The sequence below is a fragment of the Nyctibius grandis genome, chromosome 3 (assembly GCF_013368605.1).
Source record: "Nyctibius grandis isolate bNycGra1 chromosome 3, bNycGra1.pri, whole genome shotgun sequence".
NCBI lineage: Eukaryota > Metazoa > Chordata > Aves > Nyctibiiformes > Nyctibiidae > Nyctibius > Nyctibius grandis.
Window position 1 is genome coordinate 11,399,251 of NC_090660.1, and position 12,524 is coordinate 11,411,774.

The window sequence follows — 12,524 nt, forward strand, 5'->3', positions numbered from 1 at the left end:
ACACTCCATATTCTTGCCAGGACACTTCAACAAAGCGTCATGCCTCACACTGCCTTTAAAGCTGGCATTTTAATCTCACCCTAACTTTTAGTTTTCTTATTCTTCAACTTCAGCACGTGTTTGAACACCCTTTCCCTCTCCCTGCACATGCAACACAAGCCTACCCTGCCAGCAGCAGAGCGCTCCATCTCTACTGCTCCAGCGCCACCAGCTCTGTACTTTGTCCATCCCAGGTTCCCTGGCGCTACCATCTCCCCACACAGGCACCATCAATTCTTCTAGAAGACTGACAGGGATAGTGCACATCTCATTGATGCAAACAGATCTTTAGAGGTGAAATACAAAAGACACAGCACAAGACAACTCTAACAGGCTTACTCCTCCAGCAAAATCTGAGGGGACCGCTCAAATCCCAGTCTCCTCATGCCACAATTGTGTACCAGTCCCTTCCTGAACACCTTCATTCACTTCAGCTACACCGAACACGCTACTGCACAAGAACTCTCCTAGTTTCCAAGCCCAGGTTGGGAGCGGAGGAAGCGGCGTGGGCACGCAGCTTTAACCTCATAACTCCTCACTTCTACAGGCCACGGAGGCACCAAACTTAATATCATCAAAGGGCAGAAGATGCCATGGGGCAATCCCAACTGCACGTAGCAGCGTTTTAGTCAGTGACTGTGTTTTAGTCCTTAACTGACTGATATCAGCAGTTTGAGAGCTGCTGTCAGTACCAACAGTTGCCTGCTCATCTTAAATGCACTCTATTCTTATCCTAAAATATCAGCAGGAAAGCAGAACAAAACAAAACAAAAAATCCACTGAAAAGATCCAGTAGCTTAGGAACAGATATTTACAACAGTTTTTCAAATTCCGTGCACCATCCGAAGTGCCTGCAGCCCTGCTAGATATATCTAAGTCTGTATATAAACACCGCTCAACAGTAACTACAGTTACAGTTACTCAAGGCATATCACCTTGAGATGCAACGCTAAGCAAAAGATATGTAGACAGAAATACTAACCAGTAAACAGTGTCATAATTTACTACTTTAAAATACCACTTCTTCAAAGGATTTATATAAAGAAAAAAAAAAAATCAATAGGTTATGGTCACAGTTTGACTTCCAAACTTAAACGCAGGCTATTTCTTGGCCAAAAATATTTACAGAATAGGACAGTTTTCCCAGCTCATAAGGGTCTTTCACATAGCATGGGGGGGTACAGTGCTGGCAGGAGTACTCAGCAATGATGCATTACTGGAAAACATCTATTTTTGTAATTGAGTTTATTTCAGTCAGAGAGGCGTAAGTAAATCCCACTGTACAACACAGGACGTACTAAAAAAATCATATATAAATTATATAAAGGTCATACATTAACATGAATTTGTCAGAGATGCAAAATACACAACCAGAAAAAAAGAGCTAATTTCCACTTCACTGTATGCACGCCTCTGAAAAGCATCAAGTTTTTACCTCCAGGCCACTCAGAGATTTCTCTGCTTCTCATTTCAAAGTTCAAGTTATTAAAACATATGAACCACTAAGTCCTCAAAAATAAAACCTGAACCTAACGGTGAAGTTCACTGAGACAGAGCAGATCAATCTAACCACTTGCAACCATCAAAAAGGAATTTTCGTGCTCTCTCCATCCCCCATGGTTACCTCATGCAGCTCTGGCTCATAGCAGGCTACTCTCCATACTAGCTGAATTCATTAATCTGGCAAAAAGTACATGTTTCTCTGCTGGACTAATGAGTTCAGCTGGCTCACTGCACCAGAACTGGCCCAAGAGAGAGAGCAAGATCAGGCAGCCAGGGCAAGAGGAGTAAGTAACAAAACAACTCCCTTCTTCCCATTTCCAGTGTCCATACTGCCATTACAGAGATCGTCCCTTTCTCCTGTTCACCTCACCCTTCCCTTGTGCCGCTGCTAGCACATACACGCAGCCAGACGACAAACTGTATCAGGGCTCTACCAGATAGATCCAGCCAAAAATTAGTCTCTAGACTGTGATGGTGAGGACTACCCCTTGAGGGCATCAGGTTGCTGGTCCAGCTCACCATGCAGCCGCACGGGTGCTGATGCAAAAGCAGGAATAGAGATGAAATATGACATGACTGTCTCTTGTAGCGGCACAGACCCAGACTGGCTTAAACTAACTCTGCTTTTGCTATTTAGGGAGTTGTTTCAATTTGGACATAAGATGGTAGAGTTTGATATTGCATTTAGAAAAAAGACAATAAAACTTATGACTTAATACGAACAATATGTTACCAGGAATGTCATTAATTACGTAACATTTGAAAAACAACAATTTTATTTAAAGCAAGTGGACTAGTTCAGATTTGTTTCTAAAAATCATGAAGAAGGGATTATGATTCCAGATGCCATATTTTCCTGAGCCTAGTTAGCTTTAGAATAAACATCCCAGGGAAATTCAGGTGCTCTTTTACATTTTGGCACTGCTTGCACATCCGTACCCATCATTATCACTTCTATCTGAGTGCAAAAAGCCAGCATACGCTCCGATAGATAAACTGGTGTCTACCCCACTAGGTTAAATCCTTGTGACTCTGAGTGGTTTTATCTCAAGTTTTGTTCACACCTTTAGTTGACACAGTGACAACACTACAAAAGAGAGCACAAAGTACAAGGCACCTTCCTTCCTTCCTTCCTTCCTTGTAGAAAGCGCTACATTAGGCTCTAGTTAATCTTCACCAGCAATCAGCAACGGGCGCTGTAAATCACCGAGCATACATTCAGTGTTGCACTTTGAGACAGAAATCTATCAGCATCAAAACCAAAAAATTTAAGATTAAGGAGATTGCTTTCAGTTACAACTTTGCAAGTAGTTTTAAAGGAGTTCATTCTTGATCTGAGAAGGGACGCTAAGTACAGTGAATATTTTTTTATTGAAAGACTGCCACAGTTATGCAGCGTGCCTGAAGCTAAGTTTCATAGACAGTATGTAGAATTACATCGGTTGAAATGCTGCTCAGACTCTTTTTCTTTTCCTGTATGGGAACCCTATAGTCTTAACTGATTATTTTTACTTAACAAGAACAACAATAGCTAAAACAACATGGCATTAGGATAACAAACTCTGACATAACCACATAGACAAGAAGTTTAAAGTTTTCAAAATTAGAATGATCAGGAACTACATTTTCCATAGCACCAGATGGTCTTTACAAGGCCATTAGTACAAGTTATCAGATTTAGCAAAGTATGATAACATACATTTTATATTGAGGACTTAAATACACAGTTTCAGCATAAAATTGTCTATCTTATTTATAGGTATTCTCTATACAGTAAGACCCAATTCATCACAGTATTTCAACATTACTAAATGTAATGTTTAGTGTCAGTTGTTCCAGCTGACTGGAAATTAGTAAATGTAACGCCCATCTACAAGAAGGGCCGGAAGGATGATCCAGGGAACTATAGGCCTGTCAGCCTGACCTCGGTGCCAGGCAAGGTGATGGAACAGATCATCCTGAGTGCCATTACACGGCACATGCAGGACCATTGGGGCATCGGGGCCAGCCAACATGGATTCATGAAAGGCAGGTCCTGCTTGAGCAACCTGGTCTCCTTCTATGACCAAGTGACCCGCTTAGTAGATGAGGGCAGGGCTGTGGATGTAGTCTATCTAGACTTCAGTAAGGCATTCGACACTGTCTCCCATAGCATCCTCCTGGACAAACTGGCTGCCCGGGGCTTGGATGGGTGGACTCTTCGATGGGTTAAAAACTGGCTGGATGGCCGAGCCCAGAGAGAGGTGGTGAATGGGGCAAAGTCCAACTGGCGGCCGGTCACTAGCGGTGTTCCCCAGGGCTCAGTTCTGGGGCCGGTGCTGTTCAATATCTTTATAGATGATCTAGACGTAGGGATTGAGTGCAGCCTCAGCAAATTTGCAGATGACACCAAGCTGGGTGGGAGTGTTGATCTGCTGGAGGGTAGGAAGGCCCTACAGAGGGATCTGGACAGGTTAGATAGATGGGCTGAGACCAGCGGCATGAGGTTCAACAAGAACAAGTGCCGGGTCTTACGCTTCGGCCACAACAACCCCATGCAGCGCTAATCTATGGCACAAAGTAGTGCGGACACGTTATGTATGTAAAACACAAGCACGGGCAGGCCAAATTCTGCAACAATTCCTGAGGCAATGGTTAAATGCCATTCAAGGGCAGCTCACAGCTTGCTGATGTCAATCCCCGTGTCCTGTGCAGACACAGCTTTATAGATAACTTGAAGCATATTTCACAAAATGAAGTACTTACTGCTACAAAATTTTATTCCTGCCACTTTGGAGTGGCACTCCAAAGTAAATCACAATCTTCAAACAAGATGACTGGAATCAAATTTTTAAATTAAATGTGGTGTTAGCAAAAGTGAGCAAAGTACTGTCATGTTCCCTTTGAAATATCTTTTCTATCCATGCTGATCTACAAACTGAGCTGATAATATGTCGTCCTAGTGGTTTTGCAAAATGTAATACGTCAGTCCTGTTGCACATTCAATATGTTATTCACAAACTTGAAGATGTAAGTTAAAATGAAGTAACCAAAGAATCATCTTTAGTTATTCTCTGTGATGACCTGATATTTTAGCAAAACTCAAAGCCTTCCTACTTTTTAAGTGTCGTACATGGACACTGTCAGGCATATAAAAATTAAAAGTTCATAACTCATCTAACCCAGCAGAACCTGCAATTACTTTAAATAGGACACATTTAACCCTGCTGCATACACGTCCTGACCAGATTTAAAAATGTAAGAATTGGTGCCTAGGAGAAACTAAAACACTGACTCTCAGGCACAGCTGCTTTAGCTGCAGCGGCAATTATTTTTATGTTCTTTGACATTTTAAGGCAGTATTCTGAAACCATAAAGCCAAGGTAGGCTCACCTCTGCTGCAGGGCAGTAACCTTCAGTCATAACGGGCAGCAGTGTCTTTCTGGCCATAATTTTTCATCACAGCTCAACTGACAGAACCAACACCATCTCACGAATATACAACCAGTACCTCCAAACACTGTTCTCTTACCAGTAACAGGAAAAATTGCCATTGCACATACAGATTATTTTTTAGTGATTGAAGGTAATGGCATCTAAAAATCTGTATATATTCCACAACTCTGTTAAGTTTTATAACAAATACTAAGGGCTGACAATAGAACAGGTGCACGGTTATAGCTAAATTTAACACATATCTAGTTGCACCACAGTAATTCCGTAATACAGCTACATTTAAACCAGTTTAAACCTTGTTTACATCTGCTTAGCTCAGGATGACTTAAACTACAAATGCACCTATATATGTATTACAAGCTTGCAGCTACTGGTATAGTTTTTCATAGGCCATTTAATATTTTGTTATCGTAAATACTTCAGTGCCTCACTAGATCTGTAATACATTCTCAAAGAAAACACCAGTTGAACAGTTTAACTTTTTGCTTGGTTTACTTTAGCCTTGGAAGTCACCACACCTTGAGCTCTATCAGGGGAAGGAGTAGTGAGACTCATCGGCTTCAAAAGAGTTTGATTCAAAATACATCATACCTAAAAGCAACGTCAGCCAGCTTTCCAGGACACTCTCACACAACTCCTTCCAACAGCAGAGATATAGAGACAATAATAACCTCAGCAAGGAGAAAGAAAATTTTCTGCTGGCACAGGTATTCACAAAGCTGGCGCGTGTGCTAAAACTGTAGCTGTAGGACTTCAGTGCATGTTCGTGTCCATGTGTTGGCATACACATCTTTTCCCAGCAAAGGTAAACGTAAAGATGAACTTATGCTTACTTTAAAAAACACAGTGGTCACAACCAAGCCAAACACACGCAAAGGCGCTGTAATTAAATGCAACATGCAATTATGACATGAGTTATAGAAACTCAAAGGAAACTCCTCCCTCAGAAATATTAGTACTGCTATCCCAATGTGAAAGCTTTAGTGCTATCACATTTCCTAGACAAAGGGGAGGAAAAGCATTTAAAGTCTTTTCTTGTGAAAAGAAAGGGAATGTATTTGTAAACTCTCCAACAAAAACAAAGAAAAGCAAATCTCCTAGTTAAGAGAAGACCTTTTAATTAGTAAGTATTTTTGTACAGTAATCTAGAATACCACAATGACAAATTCTGTATCAGCAAGTTGCAAAACTACTTATGCTTCAGGCAAAGTCAAACAAGCTAGTTCATACTTGCCTTCACTCAATTTTAAGATGGTCCAACTGACTTGGCTTAAAGGGTTTTAGAGAGTACTTACCCTGTCCCTTCCACCAAGGTGGCTGAGGGTATAACAATCTCCCACCAAAGGAGGTGATAAATAGCTGCAAATAACACTACCTTCAAGTGGCTCAACTGTTAGCAAAATTAACATCTCTCTGGCTTAAAAGGTGTATTTAAAATCCACCTTCAATTAGACAGTTATAATAGGCTGATAAGACCTGTTTAGGCATAAGGAGAAAGCAAGTCAAGACTTCTAAGCAGCACTATAAATAAAAATAAAATAAAATATGGAATGTCGTGGCAAGAAGGGAAGATACCTGGCATGAAAGATCTGTACAAGGGAAAATAAGAAATACGTCCAAATTTAGGGCAGTTGTTCATGAAACTGCATAGATAAGTATTTTAATACCCTAAGAAGTAATAAAAATTTCTGCCTAATGGCTAGAATTCTTCATAAAAAAATGTTGTGGGCACTTAATTCTTCAGCATTGAGGACTTATATTGTATGTTACAAAAAGCACAGAGGAGAGTTTTCATTGTATCATCTTAGTAGTACATACCAAGAAACGTATACTGAGGAACATCTCCCTTCTCTCAAGACTGTATAAATATCACTGTTCAACATACTGTAGATGTACAGTAGCTACACAACAAAAACTGGATCGATTACACAGAACGTTAAAAAGATAGCAAAAAACCCACAGAGTGTTTTGCAATTTAACAGCAGAAAAATGGAAAAGCATATCACATGGCCTAGCACTAAAAAAACAGACGACATTTTTAAAAAACAGTCTGGAAAACAGCAACCCTAGAGAAAAGCCTCTTAGCTATTGTCTTCTTGAGGGCAACCTTGCAATTTACTCCAGATAAAATGCAACAGTGAGATGGAGGCATTACTTCTTCCTTCAAAAAGCAGAACAGTCCTGAAGACAGAATTAGAGGATGGACCGACAAAAGGATTCACAACCTACAGTAACACTGACATTTACCCTGAAACCACAGGTCTCGTGCATGCTCTGTGGTTCAACAGCAGCACTGGCAGAACCGCGCACACACAGAGGCTGTATGGCACTCCAGAGGTCACCTACTCCAACCTCCTGCTCAGAGAAGGGCCAAGAACAGCAGATCGCCCATGGCTGTGTCCACCTGGGTTTTGAGCACCTCCAGGGATAGAGACCTCTCTGGGCAGTTCTTCCAACATGTTGGCTATCCTCACAGTTAAAAGATTTTTCCCAACATGAAATCAGAATTTCCATTTTTTGCAAGTTGAGTCCATTGTCTCTTTTCCTATTGCTATGAACCTCTTCTAGAAAAGCCTTTCTCCACCTTCTCTATGCTCTCGTTAGGTAGTTTGCTCTTCTTAAGCTGAGCACACATAGCTCTCTCAGCCATGTGCCTCAGCCCCCTAATCATTTTGGTGGTCCTCAACTAGACTCACTTCAGAATGTCAACATCTTTTTTTTGTACCAGAGAGGCCAAAATTGGACACAACATGACAGATGCAGTCCTGGAAGTGCTGAATAGAGGGGAAAAAAACACCTCCCTCAACATCCTTCCCACGTTCTTACTAATACCGCCCAGTATGCAGTTGGCCTTCTTCACCTCAAGTGCATGCTGATGACTCAGGTTCAACTTGCTGTCCAGCAGGTACATGGAGTTGTTTTGTCCTAGATGAAGGACTTAGCATTTGCCTTTGTCAAACCTCATGAGGTTCCTGGCAGCCCATTTCTGTGGAGATCCCTCAATGGCAGCCCTACCCTTCAGCACACGATAGGGCTGACGTTCCTCCAGGTTTGGTATCATCTGGGAACCTGTTGAGGATGCACGCCATTCCTCCATCCCAGGATGCTAACAAACATTTAACAGTATCAGCCCCGATATCAACCCCTGAGAGGCTCTATTAGCAATCAGCTGCCACTGGAACTTTATACTGCTGATCACAACACTGTGAGGTCAACGGTCCTGCTAATTTTCCAACCACTTTACAGTTAACCTGACGAGTCTATACTTCACCGACTGGGCTACAGGGATAACACGAGAATCCATGCTGAGGGTCGTGCTAAAGTCCAGGTAAACAACATCCACTGCTCACCCCATGTTCACTGAGCCAGCCATCCCACTGTGGTATGGATTTGTTACGTGATGCTATGGTAGCTCGCATCTACGCCGATCTGAAATAGCTCTGCTCAAACTTTTTTAGGCAAGAGATTTTGAACTCTGTCCTCTCACAGTCCTCAGAATCAGCAGCAGCTCAGTTCCTTCACGGCAGGGAAGCAAAAACCAGTTCTAATTACCAGCTGGAGGAATAAATAACTCGGAGGAAGTGATGTGCTGCCAGCAACCAAAAGCAATTTGCAGTGTCCCATCTAACACAGTCAATTATTTCATCTCCTTTTTTCTTCTCCTAAGACACCACTCACTAATATTGTTTTTCTCCAATACTTCATAGCTTCCAACACTTTGAAAGACAAAACCCAAAATATTAATAAAATTCTATAGCAATCATAATTTACAATTTGTTGTACGACTGACAGTACTGCTAGCCTAAAGGAGAGAAAACTGTCAATATCTCAGTTTAAAAAGTTCTTCCCAACTAGGACACATTTTTGTTTACGGTAGCAGTAGAAAGACAAGTACCACATTTAAACATCTGCTTTGCTAATGCAATTTGATATTGCTGGGGTAGAGACAAAACCTCTGATGTTAACTACTATCCCATTCTTTTAAAACAAAGCTTTGAATACACACTAAACATTTGTTCAAATCTATTCATATTTAGCTCAATGTGCTAATCTACTACTAAACCAAAACAAGCAGAGAGATGCATACAAATGTAAATATGACCACCTAAGCATGCTGCAAGGTGCAATCCTATTGACAGGAGTTAAACCCATACAATTATACTTGTGTAGGTCCCTACAGACATTCTTAATAAAGATTTTAAGTTAATATTTTCCTGCTTCAGGTTTATGAAACATTACCTAGTTTACATTACTCAATATGACACTGTAGGAACAATTTAGCATGAGAGTTTCAAAATTTCCTCCCAAAAGAAACCTGGTGGTTTATAAGGTTCCTTCTGCCTGCTGCCTGCAGTCACTGCCCACCAAGGGAACCCCACGCATTCATCAAACAATAGTTTAAAATTGGCCTACCTTCATGGAAGTAGCAGGTGATAATGTCATCATGATTAAGGTATTGCTGCATACGGGGTCAGTGCAGTAAGCAACTGCAGCCCTTCCAGCCTCCGACCCTTCCACCTGGGAAGGGTCTTCTATGACATCACAAGTGACTCCCCGAAACTCACCAGAGGGACTTTTGTGACCAGGACCAGCGAATGTGCCTGTCAACAGCCTTCTGGTCCCCTTCTTCCAGGTAATATCCCAACCACATCAGCACTAGACCAACTACAAGCATGCAGAAGCTTATGCTGGTTTCATCAAGAAAAGTATCTTTGGACTGTTTTCTCATACATCAGTGTAGCACATCTACACCACAAATATGCACTAGCACATACACATGTAAGAAAAAACAAAAATGTATCACTCCCCAGCAGAAGTTTCAATCTACAAATATTATCTCTAATATCAAACAGCTCTAAGCTGAAGCTTAACAGAAACACACAGGTTTATGGAAAGGTTATAAAGACTTTTAAGACAATTGTTTTTTTCTCACGCTTAAATCTGCTTGTATGAGTTTAAAAGTCCCGTAGAGTCAGAGTTCTCTGACACTTTCATTTGAATGGTTAATTATCAAATAAAAAATAACCAAAAAAGTTATTGTAGTCTCTTCTCCTGTAAGTCACATTTAGAATCTTCGAAATCTGTATGTCACCTGGATGAGAATGGCACTATTCCAGGCTAAACCAGCTCCCACACACACACACAAGGACAAAACTAAACATAAAATTAACAATAGGAACATACAGATACTAATCTAGAAGCTGTTTAATAAGTTAACGACGTAAACACTCATCCCATTAACACATGCACACTAGTAATTGCAATCATCACTCTACCTAAATGACTAGGACAAACCAGCATTTAGAAGCACTGGGGACACATCCGGAAGATGAAACCCAGATGCTGGACACAACAGCTCCCTCGCTTGCATGTGCTTAGCTCTCAAAGAAGCTGTAGTTTTAACCTGAGTGCCTAAGCTCCTTACACAGCAGAGAAGGAGGCTGGATATTTCAGCACGAGATGGATGAGTAAACAGGTAGCATGCACGGCGTAATCTAAAGTCAACGCATTCAGCGTGGAGCTGTCAACATTTTGACACTAAGAAAGCACAGTCAATGGGGGGGGAATCCTCAGTTCTACTCCCAGAACGCCCAACGTGGAGATGCAGAAAGGCTCTTTCCTTTCTGAGGGTTCCCACCCCACAAACCTTCACAGTGGGTGAGTCTACACCATCTTTACTTAGCTGTGCTGCTACTTTTTGTTTGCTAGTTTGTTTAATAATACAGCTAATGACAGTGCACTTTTTATAAGGCAGGATGGGAAAACACCACGGTTTAGTTCCTTCACTAGTGGGGGAATCTGTACCCATATCTCTACCTTTCAGGAAAATACGCAAGCTGCAAGTCAGTCTTCTCTTCCAGACAGCATCTCTTCACCTCTCCATTTGAGGCTGGTTGAAAAAAAGGCTCTAGATTTAAACAAAACACACACACAAATATAACGAAGCATGGCTCTAAAGTTAAATGACCAGGCGCTTGGGGAGAAAAGAGCAGGAAATATTAGGCTTTGCGTGTTTGCTCTAAGGAACGTCTAACACAAAACAAATAACTTCTGAAATCAAGGATCAAAGCCTGCACGTCTCCAGTCTTGGAGGGCAACATCTTCTCCTACATCCTCCTTCTGGCTCAGTGAACCATACATTCTTTTTCTGGGTAGTAACACAGCTTCAGCCAGGGGAACCGAAGACAACACACAGCTTGGCAACTGGGATATTCGCCCGGAAAGTGGAAGATGTAGGCTGATCCCTCCAGGCAAAAAAGGAATCTGAAGCAGGGTCCACCACATTCTGAACAAATGCTTTAGCTAAGTCGTTAAAAAGCAGCAGCAGCACCTCCTCTTCCATCTATCTTCTAAAGCTGTCGCTGTACTTTATAGAAGACTGACTCTGCAGCACATGTTGGGCATGATAGGAGAATTCTCACCCGACTGAACTTCCCAGGAGACTATGGCAAAATAACAACATCCAGAAAGCAGACAATCATGAGCCAGGCATCATGCTAATCATCTCTCATACAAGTGGAAAAAGATTCAGATATCCTAGGAACTTCAAAGCTATTAGCTATACTGAGCACAGTGCTTAGGCACCTTCAGAACTTTACTGTAAGAGACTGAAGGTTTTCAGGACCGCGGTTTTGACTGCAAGCACCTAGAACAGTTCTACTAAAGTATTTCCATGAACCTACTTATTGATAATAGCTAGCGGAGAGGGGGATCAGAATCAGAGGTATAATCACATGTCAAGATTTCACTGAGCTCTTTCATGTCTTCCCAAACTCATTACTGAGAAACAATTAACACTAAACCACAGAATACTTCTGCAGAGTGGATATTATATTGAAAATCGGAATTAATTGACAAGTGTTCCTATTTAAGCCAGCTATCTATCCAGAGCTCATCTTTTTATGTAATGCCAGTTAGCGAGCTGCAAAGGGTTAAAAAGCTATCCATTATAACAAATGCACATATCTGACATCTATCAGTTTGCCTATTTATCCAATCATTACAATTTTTTCCCCAATCTATTACTGTTAACTTGATCTATGTATTCTATTTACAGCATTCATTCTCTGGGCAGAATCCCACAGACATCCCCAAGCACGTGTTTGCTTTGGCACATTGTTTAAATAAACCTACTGGAAAACGCAGAGAGGTAACAGACAATAGAAGAGTCAGAAAACCATCTACGCTAATTATTTAAAATTCACGTCTAAGGTTTCAGTTACCTACATAGTACCAACGCCTGCAACGTGGTAATTTCAGTGTTATTCTATCATTCACATAAGAGCTTTCAACGTTTGCTTTCTAAGTGCAGTGATCCTTTGTATGAAGTGTCACCATGCTAGCTTTACAAGGACAACACTGCTGATCAGTATACTAAGTACAGTACTTTCCAAATAATAAAAATGAATTGAGCAACAACTCGTGCAGAACACTCCCTCGATTTTGCATATAATATTCAATTCCCTAGCTTATGTTACCGATTTAATAATGCAAAGGTTTTGGCTGAACAGTCAACTTCAGGTTCATAAATACACGCGGCAGGCGTT

General features: G+C 41.2%; 1 protein-coding gene across 2 annotated transcripts in view; it reads right to left on the reverse strand.

Moving 5' to 3' along the window:
• Positions 1-12,524, reverse strand: part of NUP153 (nucleoporin 153) — a 46,538-nt gene that overhangs the window by 32,878 nt on the left and 1,136 nt on the right. The gene's annotated exons all lie outside the window — the stretch shown is intronic.